At 31.1% G+C, this 27,898-nt stretch overlaps 1 protein-coding gene and 1 non-coding gene across 2 annotated transcripts in view; both read left to right on the top strand.

Moving 5' to 3' along the window:
• LOC147073889 (uncharacterized) overlaps positions 1–27,898 on the top strand; it is a 670,186-nt gene that overhangs the window by 584,292 nt on the left and 57,996 nt on the right. The gene's annotated exons all lie outside the window — the stretch shown is intronic.
• Positions 24,706–24,777, top strand: TRNAG-UCC (transfer RNA glycine (anticodon UCC)). The gene has a single exon. It is a non-coding gene; the product is annotated as a tRNA-Gly (tRNA).

Raw genomic sequence — 27,898 nt, forward strand, 5'->3', positions numbered from 1 at the left:
AGAAGTTTCTCAAAATCATGTAAATCTTCAATTTTAAATATTTAGGAGAAGAAAAAATGCTACAAAATACTAGTTGAGTAAAAATTTGGTATAATGAAATTTTGAAGTCTTGTAGATCATTTTCTAGACGTGTTTCTTGTGTGTATTTTTGACAGTTATTTCGTGCAAGAATTTTATTATTACCTCTCGTTCCGAATCAAAAGAGACCAGAGCTATGATTATAATATTTCACGATATACTTACGATAATATTAAACATTCCAGGTGGGTACGGTATTTATTAATCAACATTGTTTTCATTGTAAAATCCGGAAACGATAATGAAATATCTTAATAAATTCCTTGTGAAATGGAAAACAGGGTATCGGGGGGCGCAAAAGCTCTTCGGGGGTTATTCTAGCTAGGCAGTGCTTTAAAAAATGATTTATCGAATAAAAACTTTAGCAAAGCAAGCACGTTCGCGTTACGCTCGCCTTCCGTCATTTTTTTCGATCAAAGTAATCCCCTTTGCACATTTTTAGCGGGTTCATATTTTCAGATAAAATTAAAGAGGTATTATCATTAGTCATTAGATATATTCTTGACAAAATCCAGAAAGAAATTTTAAGAAACTGAGTTTTAAATATATCAATATTTAAGTCAAGATTTATTGTATCTTTAGTAAAGTTTATTCGTATGTAATAAAAACAAGTTACTTTACAAAATTTGAAAACTCCTACCTACTAGAAAAAATCTCTTAAAAATAATTACAAAATAAAAAGAACTTTTTATATACCACGTCTTTAAATTGTCTGTTGAATCATATTATAAACTTGACAATTCTATGTATTAATAATTTAGGATAAATAAGGCAATTGTCAACCAATCATTTTTTTGCTATTTTGCAACAAACAAACAAATATATAATAAGTACTGAAATGTCATTTTGATTTCCATAGTAACGCACGTATATATTAATAATTTTGTTGCTAGGACTACCTCCATAGCAACCAATAATAGTGGATTGGATTACGGATTTTTTCCGAAATATCTTTTCATACAAAACAGAATTAACTGAAAATGAATTCAATTCTACTTAAAGATGGCTAAAAGTATTTAAAGAATGCATTGGCACCGTGTTCCGATACATTCTAAAAGTTTCAAATGTCTAACTAGTCGGGAAGTTAGTTATAAATCGATTGCAAGATTTGTACTGGATAAACAACCACCGGACAAATAAGAATACGAGCTAAGAAAAACGTGGTAAAATATGACGCTCGGTGTAACCACGTTAAAATAATTTGAAAATCATTTCATTAGTATTAATTTATTTTGTCGTAATTCGATAAGACGCAGGTAGCTCGATTGGGAAAGTACATTGGCCAAAATCCAATGGATGCGAGTTCGTTTTGTTGTATTTAAATTTCTTATGTGTTATTTTCAAATTATGTATGTTCGATAAATAATGTTATATTCTCAAATCTTGTGATAAATACTGTATTGCAAAATAAATTCATATGCTTGATTATCCTAATAATTTTTTGATACTGTCAAAATAACATTTAGGTATGTACATAATAATATATATGTGTATTAAAAATAAAGAGAGTTTATTTATTTGACTATAATATCAATAATATATATATTTATAGATAAATAAAAAAAATAATAATAATAAATAAATAATCACAAAACGATTCAACGGTAAATATTAATAAAATAAATCTTAATTAAAAATTAATCCACTGTATATATTTTTTAAATTACGTAAATATAATCAACTTTTCCACTAACATATTTTTCTCAAAATATTATGTGTTGTTTCTAACCAAACATTTTATTAATTAAACCTGCACGTGGTTATTCCAATGAATAAATATATTACTAAAAAATGTATAAAAGTTTACTGGCAATTAATAATTTAAAATAATACTATTTTTATTATTGTTATTGGCTTTAAGGAATGTTGATTCGTTTTAGATAACTTAGACTCTTTTAAAATGAATCGTTCGATATAGAAAAATATTTAATATACCTCCCAGATTGAGGTAAAAATACATTATAAGGGAAAATACTCTCAAATCTATCCCTCTATGCCAGACTGACTTTAAACAAAGAAGAAAAAAAAGTTTATGTATCGCATACTAGAAAGATAAAACAATGTATTCCTCCTAATAAATCACACCTAACCTCTGTCTTCCGTATCTACATTTCCTATCAGAAGTGTGTTTTTCTTTTTTTTACGTATGCCAAGAGGAAATAAAAAATAGCTTACGCAAAAATCGATAATGCTATTTTGTACCTTACTAGGGTATTTTTTAAACCATTGCTCAAAAGGGTTTGCTAAATATACAAGATAATATGGATAAATATATAGTGTAAACATAACGTAATAAATATAACTAAAAACATTGAATACTTATAACGTAGAGCATAAAGCTCAATGACAAGATAATCTTCAGACAAGTATAGTTTTCTGAAAGGTAGATCTAGCTGAGATCGACACTAGATCGACACTAGATCGACGAGAAAACTAATTTTTACAAAAATACCTTCATGACAATACAATACACAATAAATGACCGAGAGAAAGATTAGAGATGCATTCTTCCAACAGTGGATAGATCGATATTAATAATGATGTTCATTACGTTCATAAATTCTTAATTAAAATTAATTCTATCATAACATTTTAAATAATTAATAATAAGATTAAGTTGGCATAGAAAACGTATTTTATAACATTAAATCTACCTAGTAGGTAGATTTGACCAATTAATAAAATAAATTTCCGTTTTTAACCAGATTGTTTCGGATGTCTATATACATATTCCACTTACGTGATTGAGTTTAGCTGGTATTTTTATATTTTTGTCTTGTTTATATTATTTATTTTAATAATGACACTTATTTTGCTTTTTCTATTTCAATATTGTAATACGCCCACGATGGCTGAGCGGCTTACGAGTCGGTTGATAATATCGTGAGTTCTATGTTTGAATCCTGGGTCTGGCAAATACGCATAATGTTTTTCAATTTGTGTTTGTATTTGGAGTCAGAATATGGACCTAATGGGTTGAACAAGTGGCTAATATCCATTTTTTGTAAAAACAAAAATCTAATAATACAAATATTCACCTTGTGGAGGTCCATAATCTGATCTTATTAGGATCGAACATGGTCAAAAAAATACTGTTTTTATAATGTAATGTGTAATGTTTAATAAATAATTGGAATTTTAATTTAATAACTCCATAAGTTAACACTAAATATTTATATTATGTACGTATATGTTATTTAAGAAAAAAAGCAATTATATTTTTATATGTTAACTGGTATTTAAAAATAATACTGTTATCACTACTCGGCATAAGATATATAAATAATTATAAGTAGATAAACTGCGACATTTAAAATATATTTTAGAGAAATAAAATAAAATTATTTACTTTGGAATTTTTGCCAATTTTTACTTCAAGGCTTCATTATAATCATCATCAGCCGGATAAGTTCATTTTCGGATTAAAGTAACCCTTAGCTCAATCAAGTTTTCTTGGCTGATAGTTTTTCGCTAGCACGTTTTTTCAGCATTTTGAAGTCTCTCAATACCTGAATGGGCATAACTGTTACAAGAAAGTATTGGTAGTACAATGTTAATATTATAAAATGTCAAATACAATAATGAGTATCATTATTTATCACCATTAAAGTAATAAAGACAGGTATTTTTATGGTGTTAACTGTCAATTCATGGGGGAAATGCATTGTAATAATTAAAATACAACAACATTATTATGTAGTACTAGTTCCACTTATTTTTATATTAGTCAAGATCAGTTTCATCCACTTCAAAGATTCCATGGAACAAGGGTTACCAGTTGACAATATCCCTTTGAAGCGCACAAAACGGGTCCTGGTAATTTAAAATAAGTGGAACCAGTACTACAGAATTATTGTGTACTAAGAGTAAAATTAATAGCTCCTGTACACATACATAGATTTACTTGCACCAATAGTATGTATTTTAAACTATCGCGATGAAAACTACTGTTTACACGTAAAAGTGCCGACTGTCTCGCCAATCTCATTCTTCAACAGTAAGCGAGACGCGATATTGTCATTTTATGGTACTATTTGACAGCTCGTGAAAAATAGTTAACCTCAAAATGAGTCTGCGCGGTGTAGTAATTGTCTCGTGAAAATTCAGAAGCTTCTGAACATTTTAATATATGCATGCCATCTTGCAATTTTTAAGATGATATTATATGTTTACACGTGCATTTTTTTTTGTTATGGCTACGATAATACGTATTGTCAGCAGTAAATTCATGCACATGACGTAATGTATAAGATATATATTATTTTATATACATAGCTAACATATTATTATGTAAGTATGTATTTCTACAATAATATTTATAATAGTTGACAGATGTAGATAGGTACATTAGCAGAGTGTGAAAAAAGTGAAAGCAAATTTTCTAAAAAGGCTCTTATTGTAATGTAGGTACAGTTTTTTGTTTTTGTTTTTAACCAAATTCACATAATCACTTATATTTTGTCTGTTTGTATGTACAGATATCTATGAATGGGCAGGGTATGGTTCTTTTATTTGTCACTTTATAATATATTGTATTTTAGTAAGTCAAAGTATGAAAATGATACCAATATTATAATATTAAATCATGACCAGTGAATTAACTACATATTTTCAAAAATAATTATGTTTTTTAGTTTTAATGCACAAAATATTACCTACTCAAACAAAATAAATTCCGCGAAAAATCGACAAAACTAATAGAAACATACCCCTCTCACAATACTAGTCGAAATAAGTGGCAAAAGAAACAGGGGACCCCAAAAATGTATTATTCATTCTGAAGTGCGACGCAGATTTCACTTGTGGTGCGTCGCAGAGGCCGCGGGGGTCGCGCTTCTTAATCGCATCAAAGAGTGCGCCCCAGAAGAGCCCTGCGCGGCGCAACGTAGACGAAGGAAACAATAGGACAGGTTAACCTTTTACGACATGTTGTTTTTATTGCTCGATTTGATTTATATTATCAAATCTCGTTACGTGTTTGTGGCCTATGGTATGGATATTAGCGAATTTAATGTGTTATATCAAAGACTTTGGACCATTAGTGAAGGAATCTTATTAACACGGTTTCGATAGGTATGCTGTTAAGATCCGACATAAATAGTTGCACACTAAACATTGTAAGCGAAATATATTTATTTTTATTGAACAAAGAATACAATGTGTAGATAGTGTTTGTTAGTTTTTAGAATAAAATTAAGCCCTGTCTAATCCAAGCCATAGTAGGTAACAAACAGAAAAAAATATTCGCTTATCTATAAAATATCTAAAATTATTATGCCATTAAACCATAAATCATTTTTAATATTTTATAGATAGAAGATTATTTTTTATCGATTATGGTTTGGTTGGGCAGGGTTTAATGAATTTAAAAAAACTAATCATGTATTCAACGAAAACAAATAAGAGTAACTAAAAAAGTGTACACAATTTTGTCGGATATGTTAATAATACCTAAACAATTATGGTATGCCATAATCATTATCAGCAGCAGCCGAGGTCGACGCACTGCTGGATGAAGGCCTCAGTTAGCTCTCTCTACTATTCTTGGACCCAAACTATTTACTGCTACGTATATTCAACGAACTTTATGAGTTCGTCCATCCAGTGGGCTTAGAGCGTCCCTGTAGAAGTGTTATTTGTTATTCATAATTAAAGTGGTCTATCATTAGAAAAACAGTTATGTAGCTACCATGATTTTCAATATCATTTCAATGTTTTGGTTTCAGCTCAAGTCTATCATGTTATTTGCTTAAAATGCTCAACAGAATACTGAACTATTGACTAACAAATATTGTATTAATTTAACATTTAAGTTAAGATAACAGTACCTGCAGTGGCGAAGGGTAGATGTAGGCTGTTAAGATCCTCCATAGATAGTGCACACTAAACTTTGTCAGTCATACGTATTTGTTGTCATTGAAATGAGGCTACAATTATTTACATTATGGTGTTGGTTAGTTTTTAAAATTTAATTAAACCCTGCGAAAACCGAGCCATAACAGATATGGGACAAAAAAATCTCGTCCATCGATAAAATATCTAAAATTATGCAATTAAATCCTACATAACTTTGGATATTTTACAGTAAGAATAATATTTTTGATCTATTATAGTTTGGTTTAGGCAGGATCAAATGAATTTAAAAAAATGAACCAATAATATATCTAATATGTATTTTTAATCCATATTAGACATATTACAAATAAAAATGAATGTAAAAATGTGCACAATTTTGTCGTATCGCCCAAAATATACCATAACTATTATGGTTTAGTGCAGGCAGGGTTTAATTGATTTTTAAAACTAACATACACCACCTGTAAATTGTTGTCTTTGTTCAATAAAAATACATACGTATGACTGACAATGTTAAATGTGCACTATTTATGACGGATCTTAACAGCCTACCTCCACCCTTCGCCTACGTACTACCTAGTAATGAATTTAGTTAAAATTCACTCAAATGTATTATATTATTATAATCTTGATGTGTGACGCTTTATTTTATATAATAAAATAAATATAATAATATTTTAACATGCATCCATAAAGTGTTTCAATCCATACTATACGCGATATGCATTTTAAATAAATTCTAAATCCAAAACGTTGTCTATTCCGGACGCATTGTACATGAACGTGTTACGACAGAGTACCAATGGCGTACTGTTAGGGCGTCTAGGGGGAGGGTGGATGGCATGTTGAGAAAAAAGACAATCGGTTGATTTAAAACTTGGATTTTCACACAGGGAACGCCGAACAAATGTACGCCGCAAAAGATAAAATTCTATGAAATGTTGGTCCTGACACTCCAAAAACCCTCTTCGGTGATAAAGGCATATGTTTGGTACGCCTCAATGGATTTTCATACATATACGGATTGGATGGAAGATTTGAACACTGCTCAAACGTCAAAATATTTCAAATATAAAAATAAATAATAATTATATAGCTTATAATCAGTAAAGGTAATAATTATTATATCAGAAGTGCAACAACTTAGAGTAGGTTCTAGCTTCCTTCAATTATTCTCTACACCTTACTGACTATATGTATTTATTGAACCTGGCCAGAAAATTTTGACCTGGTTTTCCTTCTGCGTTCTATTGGATTCCTCGGTATTATGCTAGTTTTTGGCGTTTCTACACGTTGTAGTCACCAAATTTAAGGTTAGGTTACATTATGAAACGGTCAATCGGACATGGTATTATTTAGTCGAAGTGCGAAATCCAGTTGTAAAATTGGAACGGAAGATAAAAAGTTATTTCCGTAATTACTGTGTTCTTATGCTAATCTTAGGGTTGCGGGTTTGAATAACGCTTGGCGTCGTTTTTTTTTTTCAAAAAAATTTTTTTTAGTGCTTATAAATATAATTTGTGTGTACGTCAGAGTATAGACCTAATAGGTTGAGCAAATGGCTGAAATCCATTTTTCGTAAAAACAAAATCTGTTAATACAAATCTCCACTCTGTGGAGGCCCATATGATCCTATTAGGATCAGACATGGTCGGATTGATTATATATTTTACTGAAGTGTTTTCAAATTATGTATAATTTTCGCGAACTATCCCACCAAAAAAAAAATATTGTTACCCATAACGTCATGGAATACTTTTTTCTATAAACATACTATATAAGCGTGAAGTTCGATACTTTTGACAAAAAATATGACGTTGCTGGAGCGACGCCGAGCGAAAGAAAATGATGCAATAGGATTCACGTAAGAACAGTCATAAATAATAACGGTAACAATAAATTTAATGTGAATAATTTGTCCACAGAGTAGAAGAAATTGCAATCTGCGCAATTTTACGGTTAAGCTGTTCCAATATATTAGAATTATAGGACACCAATTCTAAATAATCATTTTTAGTAATATTTTTTTCAATGAATTAATTTGTGACTTATCAAACGATGTTGTGTAAGAAGTTTTTAGTAATACTGTGGATATTATTGGAGATCTGCACGGTGGCCATGTGCTCCATTTACGGATACAAATGTGGTAAGCCCCGCAAAAAATTCAATCGCGTATGCTGAACAGAAGCGTGGCATTCAAAACGCCTCGTTTTTTGTGAGGGAAAGCTTTTTTTGTTTTTTGAAGATTTCCTCCTTTCTGTTTATCTAAAATATAAAGGCTTCTTTGTTTACATTTCCTCCATATTGTTTCGCCGAACTCCACTTGGGTAACGTTTGCTGAATATGTTTGTCTTTGGCATAGACTTGGAGGCTTTAGTGTTTTTTTTCTCTTACAAGGTTAGTTTATTCTGTCAAACTATTTATGTAGTGTTTCGATGTGACAGTTCAACTCAAAAAAATGTTATATGTTTAGATGTTTTTTGTTTCTTTTGTTTGGTTACTATTTTATACGAAAATAATAAATTTATATTTTAGAAAGTATATTATCTGTACAATAGAAACGATAAATAAACATCTCTTGTTATAAATGAAATCATATTATATTTTTCGGAGTTCTTAATATTACTTATAATCCAAGAAAATAAATGAATGATTATTATACTTATACTAGCTGACCCGGCAAACGTTGTACTGCCATATAAATTATTTCTAGTGAATATTTTGGTTGTTAAATAAAAAATAACGAATGTATCGTAAGTGTGTGGGGATGGGATCTATGACAGAAAGAGAAATGGAGCGCTGTAGATGATGACTGCCGATAAAAACAAAAAAACACCAACCATTCATTTTCTCAATTCAAAATGAGTAATGATGATCATAATGAATGAATTACCTGTGACAGGATTTCGTTGTTTAATGTTTATACAATATCCGTCTTGTCCCTTCCAGAAAATTAGCGGATATTGGAGAGCGTCGTATGAACGGTGTGTGTCAGCGATGAACTCCAGATTATTGTTTCTTCTTCGAATCACGATTTCTCGCGTCGATGTGCGGTCGCCAACCATGATTCCAGCAATGTCGTCAACAACAGTCGCATTGAATCGACGTACGTGCTCTCCAGCTGGTGTTTTATCAGGATTGATGGCAATAGCGTGATTGTCACTTTGCAATTCGTGCATGTGTGCTTTGAAGAATTTCAATAATTCATTGTGCTCATTCAACAGGGCGTCCAGTTCGCCGACGATACGCCTGTTATTAGGCGAATTGAGGCTATTGTAGCCGCAACGTGCATCCACATGATTGATGTCCTCACCGCCGCGTGGTTCGTTTGGCATTGGCAGCAATGAGCCTACTTTGTGATATACTTGGCCTTTGATTTTGAACGTAGAATGGAATTGTTGACCATTTGCCGCAGTATTGTGAACTATTTCTGTTGCTCCGGACGAAGTCATTTGGAAGCATGAATTGAATGTGCGAATGGACTTCAGGAACAGGTTTGAATCTGGAACCATGCCGATGAGCAAGCCGTTCAATGGTTCTGGTGGTATCTCAATTTCTGGTAGTTGCACTTTTCCTGATGCGCAACACATCCCGGCTGACTCATGTTTGAATTTGAGCGCATAACAATGGGGATATTCTTTGTCCATAGCACCAATCAGCACTTTCGGATGAGCGGAATATTCAATATCTGGCTCGTACTCGAATGCGAGACGAAGGAACGAAACGGATGTAAATGTTCGATGTACTTGTTGGCGTTGTCGGTCATTTGCTCTGCGTGTGTTATCTACAAACCGGTGCGCTTGGCTCCGTTCCAATTGTCGTTGTTGATTTCGTTCACCTCGTGCCTCTTGTGATTGAGATGCATGCAATTGCGACATGCTTACACGCACGTTTTTGTTATCTTGTTGGATTTGTTCGTCTGTTCTTTTTGCTCTACTATTTTGCATGTTTGTTGCTTTAATCGTTCGACGGCCCAAATGGCCCCCCTTGCGTCTTGCTGGCATTGTGCACTGTAATACACGCACATAAAAATAGATAGATTAAAATAAATCGTACAAAATTTTGCACGCACTGCGTTGTGATATGCCGAATGAAATGTCAAAATGACGCGATGCTTCTCTTGAATTCTTCTCGGACGTAGTGCCATCTGTCATTCAACAACATAAATAATTTCGTTCTGTTTGAAATACGAACGACGGTTAAATTTGCTCATACAAAAATAATAAAATCGCGATTAAAAAATGGGAGGGCTGGGGTAGGAAGGTGAAAATTTGGGTTTATAAGAATTTTTTTATGCCAAATAATAAAAAAAATACAAAAAAAAAATGTCTAAAAATTAAAAGAAAATTTTTCTGGATAGAGATACCCTAATCACCTAGCGGTATGAAATATACTTGTTGACCTATTCTCATACCTAACAAATATACATAAAAAAAATTCATAAAAATCGGTCGAGCCATTTCGGAGGAGTTCGACCACAAACATCGTGACACGAGATTTTTATATATATAGAGATATATTTTAATAAAACATAAGTATCAGATTTGAAAGTAAATAAATAAAGAAAAGTAATATTTAAAAAAAAAAAAAAATATACTTACTTAATACGTTTATCTAACTTGTGATAATCTAGCCTGGCAATAAAAAGTATAAAAAAAATATATAAGTATTACATATTTTGAAACAAGAAAATCGGTAATAATTTTTTTTTATCTACGATATAAATAAACCACGAAAATAGTTTTTGTCATCGTTTAATGGTACAATACCTAACTAGTTATTGATAATATGAATTTCATTAATTTAATATAGAATATTTTAAAATCAAAGGATAAATTATATTGCCTTTATAAGCGTGTTATGTATCTACGTATCGAGTACCAAGATTTTTAGTTACCAGTGGCGTAGCTAGCTTATTTCAAGAGTATGCAAAGAATTACAGCCTAAGTAAACTACGGGCCATAAATATCAGTCCTAATGTTGGTAATAAAATTAATATTTTATAATATTACATTCTTCACAACAAAATATAAACCGCAAAGAAATCTGAGACCATTGAATTATAAAACGCGCAATAATTGAGTTCCTATCAGGGAAAAAGCGTTATTACGGCTTATTTACTTATTTTTAATAAATCTATAATTAAAATGACGTGCCAAATTACCATTTAAACGTATCACATGGATTTTGAAATATTGCATCGTGTTTTATCGCTTTTATCTCAAAACGACGATTTTATGATAACGCTTTATCTCGGAACGTGCCCAAGTTATTATTAATTCATGAAAGAATTCGAATTTATTTAATTTTGTTTTAATAATAACATTTCATTTTTAAACATAAATCGTACAACACATGGTTCCCAATTGGTATTCAAGGTGAATCTGAAACACACAAATGATGAAGAATAAAATATTTCTTAAAACCTCTATTTGTCGTTTTCTGCACTACTTAATAGTAGGTAAGTGCACACCGGCAACGGATTGAGATAATTTTTGTATATATATTATAACTATTAAGACGGTACTTTAGTGAAACGGCAAATAATTTTCAACTATAGGTGCGACAAAATTTTGGAATGGTAATCGGAGAGCGAACGTCGAGCTGTGAACACGTAAATTTGTTTCGTGATGGCGACGGGGATATTAATTGAGCGTAGTTATACACAAAGCAGCCAGGCCACGATTTTGAAAAAAATGAGTTATTGTGATTTCCATAATCTCACAGGTTTGTTTTACATTCTACACAAATCAGCCAAGCTGCTGTCATACAAAAATTTCATATGAATGCGTTTTAAAGAGTTTTCAAATCGCAGAATATGACATATTCGATTTGCATAAAGCAACCAAGCTGCTGTCATATAAAAATGTCATATTCGTTCTGCAAAAAGCAGCCACATGATCAGTGCTCGAAATGGAAAATTTCACGAACAGGAACGCTCTATAATTTTCCGAAAAAACGGTATGCTTAATTTTTTTCTTTACATACGTACGTACGTTGGATGTATAAATGCAACAATAAACTTTGAACTTCTTACGTGGATGTATATTGAGCAAGTGGGCAAGGATTGTCAGCGCCGCAGGCGAAAGAACCTCGTCTCAACAAAGTATACCGTCAAGAATTGTATTATTCTTTACTCTTACTTTATTTACCACCCATAATCAGCAGGCATGTTGCTTCTACCACCACTCGTCACTGCTTATAACTTATATTACTGTCTCATTTGGGATAGTTCAGTTTGTTAATTAATTAAACTTAAAAAACAACATATCCACATACCTACCATAAAGATTCAAATTAAAAATTAATTTACATATAACAAATTTTACAGATTATAGATTCAAGACGAGCACAGAATATTTTTAAAAAAATCAAAGAAATAGTATTAAAATAGTGTTTAAAAATAAAGAAATAGATGCAGCAACTATTAGAAAAAATAGTAAGTACCTATACAGAGACGAGTAAATACAAAATTTATACAGTACATATCTGTACACCGATAGAGCTAACTACGCCATTTAATTATTTAAGACGTTATAAAACTGTTTCTTCCTGAACTGAAACTTCCTGTTTCATCCACCGATTGCGTTGATATCATGCAAAAGTTTATCCATGTATGCTTAACACTGAAGCTGTCATGTAGATCACAATTCACCTAAAGATTCCGACAACTTACTCACGAAAGTCATGTCAGTATATTTTGTAAGTTATTTTAATCATGTAATCGTAAATTTAAGATTATTTTAAACTGCTAGTCTCCTTACCAAGGATGTATAATAATATGTCCTCCTCTTAGTACCTTATTTAGTCTTCTTATTATTTTGGTGCCGTATTCGATAGGCGATCAGCGAACAACTTGCAGTGCATTTCTCTATTATCGACCAGTCGTTCGTATCACATCCCAAAAATGTCTTATTATGCCACTTATGTCAATGAATCCAAAAGAATATCCTTCTCCCGACGCTTCTACTGCCATCTATTTTTCTCTGCATTGTGAGTTAGATAAATGTTAATTTACTATTTCTATTGACATAAATTTATTTTGCTATTTTTTATTAATCTTATATTAATTTTACTTGGACAACACAATTATATAGTCCGAAATATAAGTATATACTTATAGTATATCTATGTTTAAACTATTAACCACTTTCTGATTATTTACATATTTACCAAGACACTTTAAATTCGGTGCAAATATTTTGTGCAGTGTTAATAATATGAGTACGTTGTATTAATATTTCTAGGTGGTCTGGTACTCCAAACATGAGATTGTCTTTCAATGTTCGGCTAAAATACTGTGTTTTTTTTTTTGTTAATAATGCTATCGATATGAAACAAACATACGCTGGACATTCATGGGGGATTTTTGTTAAATTCTAAATTAAATAAAAATGCTACAACTTTACATATTGTTACTTATGCAATGAAAATATATCGTATATAGCGATGATGTATTTGCAATTGGTTTTTATAATATATATCATTTTAATCTTTATTCATGAGAGGGCTCAAAATGAACCGGAGTGAACCGGAGCGCCATTTTGTTGTCGTTCCGTCTCGTGGAAAAAATAATTTTACCGTTTGAGCAAGAATGGTCATATAACAAAAAATCTAACACACTTATTTTTATAAAATACACATAAAATTAGATAAATACTATATTAATATATTCAAATGATTACCGAGCGCTCCGGTTCGTGAAATTTTCTATTTCGAGTGCTGATTCGTGATGATCTTAATAATATTATGGGGTCAAAGTAAAACGTTATTCCAAAACAATAACTCTTTTTAATGATTACCGCTGTTTTTTCTTTTAATTTATTATAAATTAAACAATAATGTCATAATATATTTATATTATAATATAACACTGCTCCAATGCAATATAAAGATACAAAAATTACGATTGGTTTTTAGTTTAGGTACATTTAAAATGTATTAATAATCTTTGTTGGCATATTGATAATTGTTGAGCCAAAATGAGTTATTTATGAGGATAAATTAATGAGAATATCATCTTCAGCATTCCAAAAATGCATCATCAAAAGTTATTCTGTGAGTATTATTATTTTTGAATGGTGATAAATACCTAATAAAACCAAGATTTTTTTTCAATATGGTCATTCAAACTCTCTTTTGACTTGTGCAGCACAATCGATATGTTGTCTTCATTATTGTACCCAATGTCACTATCCGTTCAATATCTTTATTATTAACTATTTTACAACATAATATAAATTAGAAGTATTTTAATATCAATGTATGTTTGTCATGAAAAAAATTCTGACAGCAGTAAAAATTAAACAATAGAACACCAAATAAAAATTGAATCCTGTGCTGAAAATTCAAAATTTACGGAAAAAACAAATAAGCAAACTTTATATTTTATAAATGAAATAAACATTATATTATTACGGTATATTAATTGGAGAGATTTTTTATCACAGCTGATATTCTTAGATGAATCGCTCAGCACGCATTGCTCTAGGGTGATAAATTGGAAATATCAAATCAGCTAAAAGTATCAGGACGTCATGCAGGGTATAGAGAGATTTCACAAATTGATACCAATGTAAAAGTTTTCATATGTACGTGTGTTAGTAGACGTACGTGCTTACACGTGAAAAACAAACACTTATTCGTGATTGTAGCTTTGTAAGAAAAACAGCAATAAATGGAGGCTATCAGTCACTGTTCAGATAACCTCATCGCGAAATACATTATTTTTAAAGACTTTATTTGTGTTAGTTTAAGAATCCACGTTCATTTATATTATACTCAATTCAACACAACAGTGTCTGGAGACAACACACTTCCTATTTTTATTATTTAAAGATTAACGTTTGTAGTGACATCAATTGGCGAAAATAATAAATGAAATCTCGAGCGGTAATGCAGTTTACTGCATTTTTATTTACTTAAAAAAATAATGAGTCGTGCCTTCACTTTTTATTGTTTTCATTTGTTTTAAAACAAATGAATCACTTTTTCACTTGTTCCTTTTGATTCCACGAATATTTAAAAATAGTTCTGTATTTTTATTGTTTGCGAATATTCTTCAACATAATAAAATATTTAATTTTATTACTAGTTTGTAACTAAAATAACACTACACGTTACTAACTGGTTACTAACAAGACTGGGGGTGGACGCATCCTAAAAGAATGACTTGCTTTGAAAGGGTATTAAAAAAAAATATATATATAAATGTGATACAGCCTTGTAAATTTTACAATAAGTATTCTAGAATCAGAGCATTAAACTGATGCCACCCATATGACTATGTCCGCGCTACCAGAATTTCAGGTATAAAAACTCATTCAGCGTTGGCGATGAACGAAAATAGATATAAGTACGGTTGAATTTTTAAAATGACAGTTAGGCTAGGTAGTTAAAATTTTACAACAGTATTCTTAAATCTACATCAAACATAAAATACCTACAATCAAATTTTAGTATTACTAAAAGTTAAGCTAACTTCTAGTTATAAGATCACCCGAAGTCAGTTCCGGCCTAATCCTCAAATAGGAATCAACATAGAGTAGATGTCACCACATTCAAATTACGAATCTAATATTAGTGTTAACATTGATAAATTCTAATAATATAAACTAAATAAAGTAATCTAGTTATAGTATTGTATATGTAGTAGGTAGATATTTTTAAATAGGTAACTTTTTTATCTGTAGTCATGTCCGCCACCCTTAGGCTGCAGACACACGGCATTACAGTGGACGTGCGTAGACATGCGTCGATGCAGGGTCTTATTTGAATCTAATTGATTGACTTCGACAGCAATACCGTGTGTCTGCAGCCTTGGATGTTGCATATACATCAAATTTGTAGTTGTGATTTTATTATCATTAACAAAATATAATCTAACTTAATATACTGCCGCACATAGCATCTGTGGGACATTTTTGGTAGAAAAAACATCTGCATGTCACGTGTAACAAATTTCGCTTGACACGGGGCGCAAGTATAATATAAAAATGGTGCATTATATGCAGAACCTGCTTTTTGATTCGTTTTGGCTAGCCGAATAACGTCACTTTGTCGATATTGGCCTCACTAGTTGGCACGGAAGAGAATTGCAACATTGCTCCTGGTTTTTTTTATTATATGTTCAATATGTGACCGTATTAAGAATCCCTTTGGCTCGCCAATCTTTTTGCGTCCTCATTGGATACCATTGATTGGCATTACAGGACACCAAAATCCGATATGCTTGAATAACAGATAAGCCAAATTGAAATTCTCTTGAGGCTTGAGTATTTAGCGGCCTTCTAAGATGTCTAAAACCGGTTGGCTTGGAGAACAGGCAAGCAAGCTTGAAATTCTCTTGGAGTATCTTCAGTAAAGGGCCTAGCCTAGTCTCATGTCACCTCTTTACTCTAAGCATGATGAGAGACTACTTGGTCCGCTCTCTTATCTCATCGTTACTCCTGCAGTCATACCACTGTACACCCAGTTACACCCGGTTGCATTTTTATTTTAATATACTTCTCTATATACCTATATAAAAATCTCGTGTCACGATGTTTGTGGTCGAACTCCTCCGAAATGGCTCGACCGATTTTTATGAAATTTTTTATGTATATTTTTTAGGTATGAGAATAGGTCAACAAGTATATTTCATACCGCTAGGTGATTAGGGTATCTCTATCCAGAAAAATTTTCTTTTATTTTTTTGACAATTTTTTTTGTATTTTTTTTATTAATTGGCATAAAAAATTACCTATAACCCAAAATTTTCACTCTCCTACCTCCACGCTCCCATTTTTTAATCGCGATTTTATTATTTTTGTATGAACAAATTTAACCGTCGTTCGTATTTCAAACAGAACGAAATTCTTTATGTTGTTGAATGACAGATGGCGCTACGTCCGAGAAGAATTCAAGAGAAGCGTCGCGTCATTTTGACATTTCATTCGGCATATCACAACGCAGTGCGTGCAAAATTTTGTACGATTTATTTAAATTTATTTATTTTTATGTGCGTGTATTACACTGCACAATTCCAGCAAGACGCAAGGGGGGCCATTTGGGCCGTCGAACAAATAAAGCAACAAACATGCGAAATATTAGAGCAGAAAGAACAGACGAACAAATCTAACAAGATAACAAAAACGTGCGTGTAAGTATGTCGCGATTGCGTGCATCTCAATCACAAGAGGCACGAGCTGAACGAAATCAACAACGACAATTGGAACGGAGCCAAGCGCGCCGGTTCGTAGTTAACACACGCAGAGCAAATGACCGACAACGCCAACAAGTACATCGAACATTTACATCCGCTTCGTTCCTTCGTCTCGCATTCGAGTACGAGCCAGATATTGAATATTCCGCTCATCCGAAAGTGCTGATTGGTGCTATGGACAAAGAATGTCCCCATTGTCATGCGCTCAAATTCAAACATGAGTCAGCCGGGATGTGTTGCGCATCAGGAAAAGTGCAACTACCAGAAATTGAGATACCACCAGAACCATTGAACGGCTTGCTCATCGGCACGGTTCCAGATTCAAACCTATTCCTGAAGTCCATTCGCACATTCAATTCATGCTTCCAAATGACTTCGTCCGGAGCAACAGAAATAGTTCACAATACTGCGGCTAATGGTCAACAATTCCATTCTACGTTCAAAATCAACGCGGCGGTGAGGACATCAATCATGTGGATGCACGTTGCGGCTACAATAGCCTCAATTTGCCTAATGCCAGGCGCATCGTCGGCGAACTGGACGCCCTGTTGAATGAGGACAATGAATTATTGAAATTCTTCAAAGCACACATACACGAATTGCAAAGTGACAATCACGCTATTGCCATCAATCCTGATAAAACACCAGCTGGAGAGCACGTACGTCGATTCAATGCGACTGTTGTTGACGACATTGCTGGAATCGTGGTTGGCGACCGCACATCGACGCGAGAAATCGTGATTCGAAGAAGAAACAATAATCTGGAGTTCATCGCTGACACACACCGTTCATACGACGCTCTCCAATATCCGCAAATTTTCTGGAAGGGAAAAGACGGATATTGCATAAAGATTAAACAACGAGATCCTGTCACAGGTAATTCATTCATTATGAACATCATTACTCATTTTGAATTGAGAAAATGATTGGTTGGTGTTTTTTTGTTTTTATCGGCGGTCATCGTCTACAGCGCTCTATTCCTCTTTCTGTCATAGATCCCATCCCCACACACTTACGATAGATTCGTTATTTTTTATTTAACAACCAAAATATTCACTAGAAATAATTTATATGGCAGAACAACGTTTGCCGGGTCAGCTAGTATTATTATATAAGACAAACTTAATTGAAATAGGTACAATAAATCTAATTTTTCTTTCATTATAATGTAATCCGTAATAATTAAGCAATTAAGGTACTCGTATTAAATATTATCTTTTCAATAAATGTGTTATGGAAACCGTTTCATTGCGATAAGATTTGAATAACAGTCCGAGATATTTCTGACAGTCCAGTCGTGAAATTCAATTTATAGAAAGCGTTGTCATTTTGTGTCTGAAACAGATCATAGTATATCGTATTTACAAGTGCAAACCTTCTTGGAAATACCGCAAAATCAAATACGCAAAGGGTTATGTTTCATCTGCTCGAATGAAATGTTTTCCGGCACATTATTGATTTACAATCCAGAATATAAGTTCCTATTGAATATCGACAGAATTTTTTATCACAAAATCCAGCTATATAATAATAGTCAATGTAAATACTTTGTATTCTCCTGTTTATCAATAAATACTACCGGTACCATACTACAGTAGAGTATAGTAGTAGTAAAGGGGAATGTCTTGTAAATTGATGAACAATTAAGTTTTTAATGAAATTAAGATTAAGCCATCTGTTGTTATCCGTGTACAAAAATTTCTCTTCTTGGTAGTTCTTTCATGGTTGAGGATCGTAACCACCTAAAAATTTAGCCATCTTCAGAGCGACCAAGACTTTCACCCTTCATGGTTTTCTGCTTCTTTTAGGGTAGATTGAAATAAACTGCTTCACTAAAAACAGGTTATTTGATCCATGCCGAACAATATGTTCAAAAAACTCATTATTTTTCGGGATATTGTCATTCAAGATTTAATTAAATTATATTGAATGTTTGTATATATGTTACGCCGAATGTGCGAAATTGACTTTTACATGAAATGGGCAAAATTTTGCCTAATTAATGTAACAGTCAAGCCTGTTGCCTTATTTCTGAGTGCGTGAATTCGTCGAATGGAATTCTTAAACTATCAACATGACAGTAGAAAAAGTAAATTTAATACGGATGGTTTTATTAGTTATAATTGGACATAAAATATATTATTATTAATAATAATAATATAATATAATTACTAATTGGACATGTAACAGTTTTAGTAAATTTTCTGCATGTGGTGACATTTAAGTAAATATGCACTAATTGTGATATACAATTTTGAGGTTAGATTAGGTTAGGTTAGGCTAGGTTTTGTAATTCTGAATTCAACTGAATGTCCGTTTTGAGGTTAGCTAACAACTGTCAACAAACTATCAAATCATACTATCACAAACAAACAATCGACAATAGCCTGATACCCAAGCACGAATCAAATCGCAAAAATACCTTTTAATAAAATTCTTCCGTTATGATATTATAGTTCTAGGTTGTTTTTGGGTATAGTAAATGGAAATGAACGTCATTGTAGTTATTGATTGATATATTTTTATATAATCAATGACATTTGATACATTTGGTTAGTTTGATTAGTTGCAAAAAACACCACCGGAGCCGCCACTATCTATTTTGGCCAATGCATGAGCATTTGACACATTTGGTTTAGTTGCAAAAAACACCACCGGAGCGCTATTATCTAATTTACCCAATGCATGAACTAGGCAGAAAAATTACTGACGAATCCATGCACTCGGCAGATAATTTTGCCCATTTCATGTAATAGTCAATTTCGCACATTCGGCGTAACACATACAGCAGAGTAGAAGTACAAATTCTACGACTATTTTAATACATCAAGGGTTGTTATTTACCATTTAATTATTATTAATATATTATGTACTTAGAACAAAATATATTATAATTATGAATTTATTAGCAGTTCATCCTGCCATGTTCAAGTCAGCATCAGATCATACTGTAAAGGCAAAGTCACGCTATTTCTTTTGGACTAGCGTCATATTGTTATTATGCACCTCTTGACTATGTTTGACCTGCAACGCGTAGATCGCAACAACGCTGATCGACACTTTTTTGATTTTTGTGACTTTCGAGTTTGTGGACAGACATTTCAGTTCTTCGCGGTAACATCAGTCACAAATTACGAACGTAATTTTACAATGACACTAAATTATTGTATAATTTTCGTGAAATATTGCACAATAATGTAGCGAAATATTTCCTGACATTTAGATAAACCCGAAAACATAAAGAGGGCGTGATAAAAGCATATTTCCACGTCTCGAGCAGAGTCAAACACGAGACGCTAAAAGGACTATTGTTCCAAGTGCCACAAAAGATGAAAAAATATGTTTTACTATATTACTTCAACAGAAAACCTTGTGGTGTGAAGTATGAAGATTTTTTTCAGTTGGGCAAACTCTGAAAATGACCAAGAGTAAACAATACTATTGTGAAATCTAAAATGAATAATGTCTTTCAAGGATTATTTTATTTATATAAAAAATCCCAAACTTTAAATATATTATTTGGTGCTCGGATATCAGATTTCATATTAATTACAGTCTAAATAATTACAAGATAAAAAGAACTTTGAATATACAACGTTTTAAAATTTTCTGTTGAATTATTATGCTCAATATGCTCAAACTTGTATTTGATATTAAGTAAATAAAGAACAAACAAAGAAATATAGAATACTGAAATGTCATTTTGACATTTCATTTTGATTTCCATAGTAATGCACGTATATATTAATAATTTTGTTGCTAGGACCACCCCCTTAGTAACCAATAATAGTCTTTTACTTTTTACAGATTTTTCTGAAATAACTTTCCATACATAACAGAATTAACTGAAAATGAAAGATGGCTAAAAGTATTAAAAGAATGCATTGGCATCGTGCCCTGATATATTCTAAAAGTTTCAAATGTCTAGCTAGTCGAGAAGTTAGTTAAAAATCGATTGCAAGATTTGTACTGGACAAACAACCACCGGATAAACAAGAATACGAGCTAATGAAAACGTTGTAAAATATATAAACACGTCTTATATTTAATTTATATTTAGATTTTTTAAACGAAAGTTACATCTATCTACCCTTCCATCTCTTTTGAGGTCTGACAGAGAGATGACAAACGAATTCTCCATATATCACGAAGTACGATTAAATAGTCTCTCCTATCCATTCCACGTGTGCATTTAAAAAAACTTTGTATGTACACAATAAGTATCTTTACTGTGCACATCCTGTTTTTGTTTGTATTCCGAGGTGGCTGTAGCATTATTAACTTATTCAAACTTTGATTATTTCAAATATAATCACTGTTCTTGCTAGAAACATAAAAAATATCATACGAACTTGCACAGATACTAAGAGGTCACTGAGTACTGAGAGCATATCTAAAAAAATTCAAACTAGTAGACGATGATTGCTGTTCATGTGATGGCAACACCTCTAATACAGTAGGCCATTAACGACTGCCGAATACTATAAAAATAACGATGAGCTCTCGAATTACGAAGATTACCTCCAAAAACGTCACGAAATACTATATAACACAAAGACACTACATAAAATATATAATTCTGGTGTTTTTTTTAATCAAAGGAAAAACATGGTCTAAAACTCTCAATATAAATAATAAGTACTATAATACAACTTAAGGCGAATTCTCTACTTAACAGAGTCATCTAGTGGAAAAATACAAAGCTTGCAATTTGAAATATTTTTTTTGATAATTTACAATTTAAACTCTATTTTTATTGATGAATATGTAATCCGAAAACATGAAAAAGTAAAATATTTTTTATTTTAAGTCATAGATAAACTTACAATTTTAAAAAAATATTATAAAATGTGAATAGATTAAAAGATCCCATTTTATTATTACATTTTATTTTCTGATCATGTTGATTATTAAAATTTAGTTTATTAAATTTTCTATAATGTTATGAAGAGATTTTTGACTAAGTCATAGTTTTAATATTTGTTATGTTTATTTAACCCAATGCTTACGGGCCCTTTTAATTAATTTTGTAATTAACGTGTTAATTTGCATTTGAAAAGTAATTAGCAAAAACACAATTTTGTGCGGCCCCTAAGCTATGGGTTAAAAGAACATCGATTTTTATAAAAAATATACTTGTGTATAACTTAAAATCCTTTTTTATATCAAAATATACAAAATAGGTACCTATGTAATTAACTTACCTCTATTAATTATGATAACAGAATCACTTTGTTTGAAAAAACAAGGTCTGGTTTATATTAAGTATATTAAAAAAAATACTTTATTAAGATCCATCGCAAAATACTATGTGAACTACATAACCTATAATTAGTGTAAAAAAATCTTTTTATAACTTAATATCTCAACTGGTTTAATAAAAAAGGATGATACTATTTGGAAATATATTATTATAACATGATCTTTCAACTAGGATACGAAAAGGCCATGCCCACGAAAAGCTAATGGCCCGGGACGCGTGCGCAGGAATACAAATGGAGTAAAATAAGCTAAAAACGTGTAAGAATCACTAATGCTTTCCTCTCTCAGAATATGGGAACGTTTTCAATTTCCCACTAAAGAAAATATTTCTCGGAAAACGCGTTCTATAGACGTATACGGTACGTACCAAGTACGTCGTGAATGGGTTAGCGTATAATAAATTGGATCTCAATTAGCTAATTAATAATACATTATTTACTCGGAGTCAATAATATAAAATAGGCAATGTTAACCTATGCGATCTATTACAGATTTTGCAAATAATATAATTTTAGTTAATCACAGTACATTGACTTGTTTGCGATTTTATATTCGATGTTATGTAAAATATTTTCTTTTTAAAAATACCAATGCATCTATTATATACATAAGACTGCCATCAGCCGCTATCGGTAGCCATCGAGGGTAGTTTTTTTATCGAAGTATTAGCACTTATTGTAACAATTGCAATAAGTTAGCTGTAATTATAGATTATTATTAATAAAACGCATTTTTTTTGTACTTATTCCACTTTTTATTTAATAAATTTGGACCGGTTTCGTCCGCCTCAAAGGGACATTTTCAACCTAGTATTAATCAATTATACAATGCAGTTCCACCATGTATTGACAGTTAACACAATTATTAAAGAAATTAGTTGTAATTGTTACAATAAGTGCTATGTTTTAACAGCACCTCTCTTGGGTGTGCTAAATTTTAGAGCGAGATAGACAGTTTTGACTGTTTAGACGGCTAACTTATTGTAACAATTATTTAAGGAGGATCCTTATGCCAACAGAGAACCTAGCGGAAAAATACGAAGCTTGCAATTTGGGATTTTTTATTGATAATTTACAATTTTAACTGTATCAATTAATAAATATCTACTTATCTGAAAACATTAAGAAGATTTTTTTGAGTCAAAGACAAACTTACAATTATTGTAAAAAAAATGTGAATTTATTGCAGAGTCACATCTTATTATTACATTACATTTTATGGTTATATTTATTAGTTTATTAAGTTTTCTATTTTTTGACGTTTAGATTTTTGACTAATTCATCGTTTTAATATTTTTTTATTTATTTTATAAAACGTCAATTTTCATAAAATTATAAATGTGTATGATTTGAAATCCTTATTAATTATATCAAATTTTATTTTAGGTATGGTCCCAATATTGAAGCTTGATTGAGTTTATTTTTGACTTAAAAAAAATCTTTTTAATGTTTTTAGTTACATAAATTGTAAATTATCAAAAAAAAATGTCTCAAATTGCAAGCTTCGTATTTTTCCGCTAGGTGTCACTGGTGGTACCTATAAGCATCTCCCTAAATAAATTATTCGAATAAAAAAGGGAGAATGTAATGTTAGTAAGCGCCTATTCTATATTTTTTTAGACTTCACTAATAATTATTTACAAATATTGAAATGTTTTAAATAATTAATGTATATCTAAACATACTCAAAAAATCAAATAGAAACTTACAGCAAATGAAAACTGTTAAAATTAATAATAAATAATGTAATAAAATGTGTAGAATGTCTTAGATTAATTTAAAATCATTTGTAGCTTTAGGTACTTACATACTTATATAATATAAATATATAAAATAAATTATAAATAAGTATATAAAATATATTGTTTTAATTTAAAAACAGAAATAACAATGTACCTGCATAACATAAAATCCTTAAATTTATGTCTAATCGAGGTATTGTGGGTATTGTAACCACACCAAAGCTGAAGTCTACATTTAACGATCGCATAGTATTACTAATATAATAATTCTTGTTTTTAATTGTACCTACGTTATAAAAAAAAATCTTTTTAATATTTTATATTAAAATAATTTTTAATCAGTAAAATTTACGTTTACCTTTCGTATTTGCCTCAAGCAAATCATCAGTAGCAAAGCACTTCACTTTACTATCAATAAAATGAATATATCTAATATTATTATGTAGGTACCTCCTAGTTCCTAGTTATCAAGAATTAGCTGACAATACTTACTGAAAGATAATAATAATAGTTTTATTCTAACAGTATGTTGATTTGAACCGAAATTTTATGAACTCGTACACGGGCGATGGTGGTGTAATGGTCAGCATAGTTGCCTTCCAAGCAGTTGATCCGGGTTCGATTCCCGGCCGTCGCACACCTTTTTGTCATTTTTATTATTTACTTTGTTTTCATTTTATTAGTGATCTTATTAAAATATTCTATTTTTATTTAGTTGCCTGCCTAATCTCTAGACGTCTAGAATGCCGTGTTAGGTTGAATCAAAATATAACGACAGCCACAAAAATCTTAATTTGTGATATATTGCGTTCCGTAATCATTTGTGTCAGTTTTTTAACATCTATTATCCGATAATAATTATTAAAATATTTTGTAATTTTACATAAAATAGTATAGTTTTATTAAAACCTTAAATATCTGAACAAAATAATCCTATTTACTGAGGGTATTTTATGGAATTTTAATATTAATTGTTTTAAATATAATTTTTTGGCACTCGGGTTTCGCCTTTCGGCATATTCCGGCACTATGCGTACTCACCAATGGTAAATACACACTGACAGATAATACGTATACTATTGGTGAGTGCTCATTGTGCTTGAAGATACCGTAAAGCGAAACCCGGATTGCACAAAAATGAGTAAAATAATTATTATTAATTAAAATTTAACAACCATATCATATAATTTACCAATCATTCAATCAGTGCAATATCAGTAAATTGACGCATTGCGAATACAGTGTATCTAGTAAGACACGATGTGTAATGAATTCGCTTGCTTTACGATAATAAATGTCAAAACTGTTATAATAATATTATAAATGACGCATTCAATTCATAGTGTTAGTCTTTTGCGTTTGCATATTATTTAATCGATACTAAAAATATTTAAATACCCGCAAACGCTTGCATAGCTTCACGGTTGTTGTTTTATGTGTTCTTTCTATTTGACACTGACGTATAAAAAATGTCACTAATTTCACCACTAAGCTTGTTTATTTTTTCACTATCCATTAAACACCCGATAAACAGCAAAATAGCGTATAATGATTCGTGGCATTCCGTGCATAACGGCCTCAATTTATATGTACTAAAAATAATATATACGCTGTGTGCAATAAGGGGAAATAGTATTGAGAAGTCTTTTTAAGATTACATGTCAATAAATTTACACACCCTTCCCCTACATATTTTTATGGGTTTCTTTGGATATCTTGATCGAAAAAAAATGACCGTAATCATTCAATATAATATATTTGGCAACAAAGCAGTCAGGGTAGTGTTGACAATATTATTACTAAAGAAATTTTAGTAAGACATTATTATGGTTATTCGTAACTCAATATAATAATATTATACAATATTTTCATCACACGTGCAAACCTTGTTTTTAATCATAGCCTGTGTTCTATGTCTAGAGTCTAGACATTTTGAGAACTATAAATAATCATTAAAATCTACCCTTATACATTTGTAGTGATAGTATAATCTGGTTAACATTATATTAATAATAATATTATACTCGTATAACCATGATATAAAGCTTATTTATAATAATACTAATAGTAAGAGTAAGTATGCATTGTTTTGTCTTGTATTAAAACCATATTACACTGCTTCATATCATCATATAATTTTTAATGAGTATATCATATTGTGTATTTTATCAACTCACTAAAATTAGTTTTTTCTTATTTCCCAACCAATAATATAAGTCAAACATGTCCAAAGCGTCAATCACAGTCAATTATTGCAGTCTGAATTTTGGTCGATCACACCATATACTATATATACTATATATCTATACATTCACTCGTGAAAAGAGAAATGTTTGTAGATTAAGTTGTAGCTAATATATGATTTTATTGGGATTTTGAAGTGGAAGCATATACCAGTCCGGTGTTTATTTCCTTAACTAGATTACTAACACGAAAATCGTTTTCAAGTTAATCATAAGAAACAACACGTAACCTCTTCGTATCACTTAAATCGTATTGCATCACTCACGGCCTGCTGCAAAAGTGATATATGAGAATATATAAATATTCTAACTCTGCCATCGCGCAGAAAGCTTTTCCAACGTATGAGAATAGTGATGAGTGCAATGTGTCTTTGGTTAATTTGTAACATCTCAGTGTGCTTCTCGAAATAAACTACAATAATTAAAATATGAGAGTATATTAGATTGAACATGCCTGTTATAGGTAATCATATCATGACAAAGTATAGTAAGTTTTTTCTTTACTATTGCGTTTATTTGAATATGGATTGAGCGGTTCACGAACAACCAATTGTTTACTATCGTATCAAAGTAAATCTCAATATCCCTATGTAATATGAGCATTATCTCTCTGTATGTAGTGCTACTCGAAATACCTAATATGTTAAACGAAAATATTCAATAAACAAGAGAATCACCTTGTAAGCAAAAACAAGAGTAGGTATTTATTTTTCATAATAAAATAAAGAACTCTTTAAAGCCAAATTCCATTAATGTATTTCATTCCAGAAAAAACTCAGAAACTTAGTTACTAGAAAAATATCTAGAAAGAGGGTTGGATCGAATAGGACTCAAATTTACATATTTAACTTTCTATGTGAGTATTCTAACCTTTTAGATATCGATCAAAATTGTCCATATAGGTTAGGGTTAGACCAGTGTTACGCAACCGGTGGTCAAAAAAAACGGTTAAAACAAATATTTATTAAACCATACATATTATACAAATAAAATAGAATTGCAAATTGCAATCAATATAAATATTTTTTTTGATTGTACACAGAATTCTCACAATTGTTACGAAGTCTGAAATAATCTTTTCAAAGGACGGTTGTTCACCATTTAAATTTAAATCAATGTATTTCAATGCGGATGGGACTGGAAATAAAAAAAGCGCTGTAGTTCCATTATGCAGTGTGTGACGGGTAGTTTGCATTCTAAAACACTGATTTCTCTTTATTTAAGTACTTAAAACTGTAGAAAACATTTTTTACTAGTATATCTATACGTAAATTTTGCGGCAGATATGTAGCTAGTTATCGGAACTTTTTTTAATTTACATTCCTTTATTATATAAAAAAAATTGAAGTGTACTTACATTCCTTTAATTTATAAATTAAAATTTGAGGACAAGGGTGGCTATAATAACATAGTTTTATCACGAGGGGTCTGCTGATACTGATGATAATGAAAAGGTTGCGGTACACTGGGCTAGACTACTCACCCGCAAAGTGAAAGATGAGTGTTTGAGTCCCA

The sequence above is a fragment of the Rhyacophila brunnea genome, unplaced genomic scaffold (genome assembly GCF_057557595.1).
Source record: "Rhyacophila brunnea isolate RB1 unplaced genomic scaffold, BYU_Rbru_1.0 scaffold_17, whole genome shotgun sequence".
NCBI lineage: Eukaryota > Metazoa > Arthropoda > Insecta > Trichoptera > Rhyacophilidae > Rhyacophila > Rhyacophila brunnea.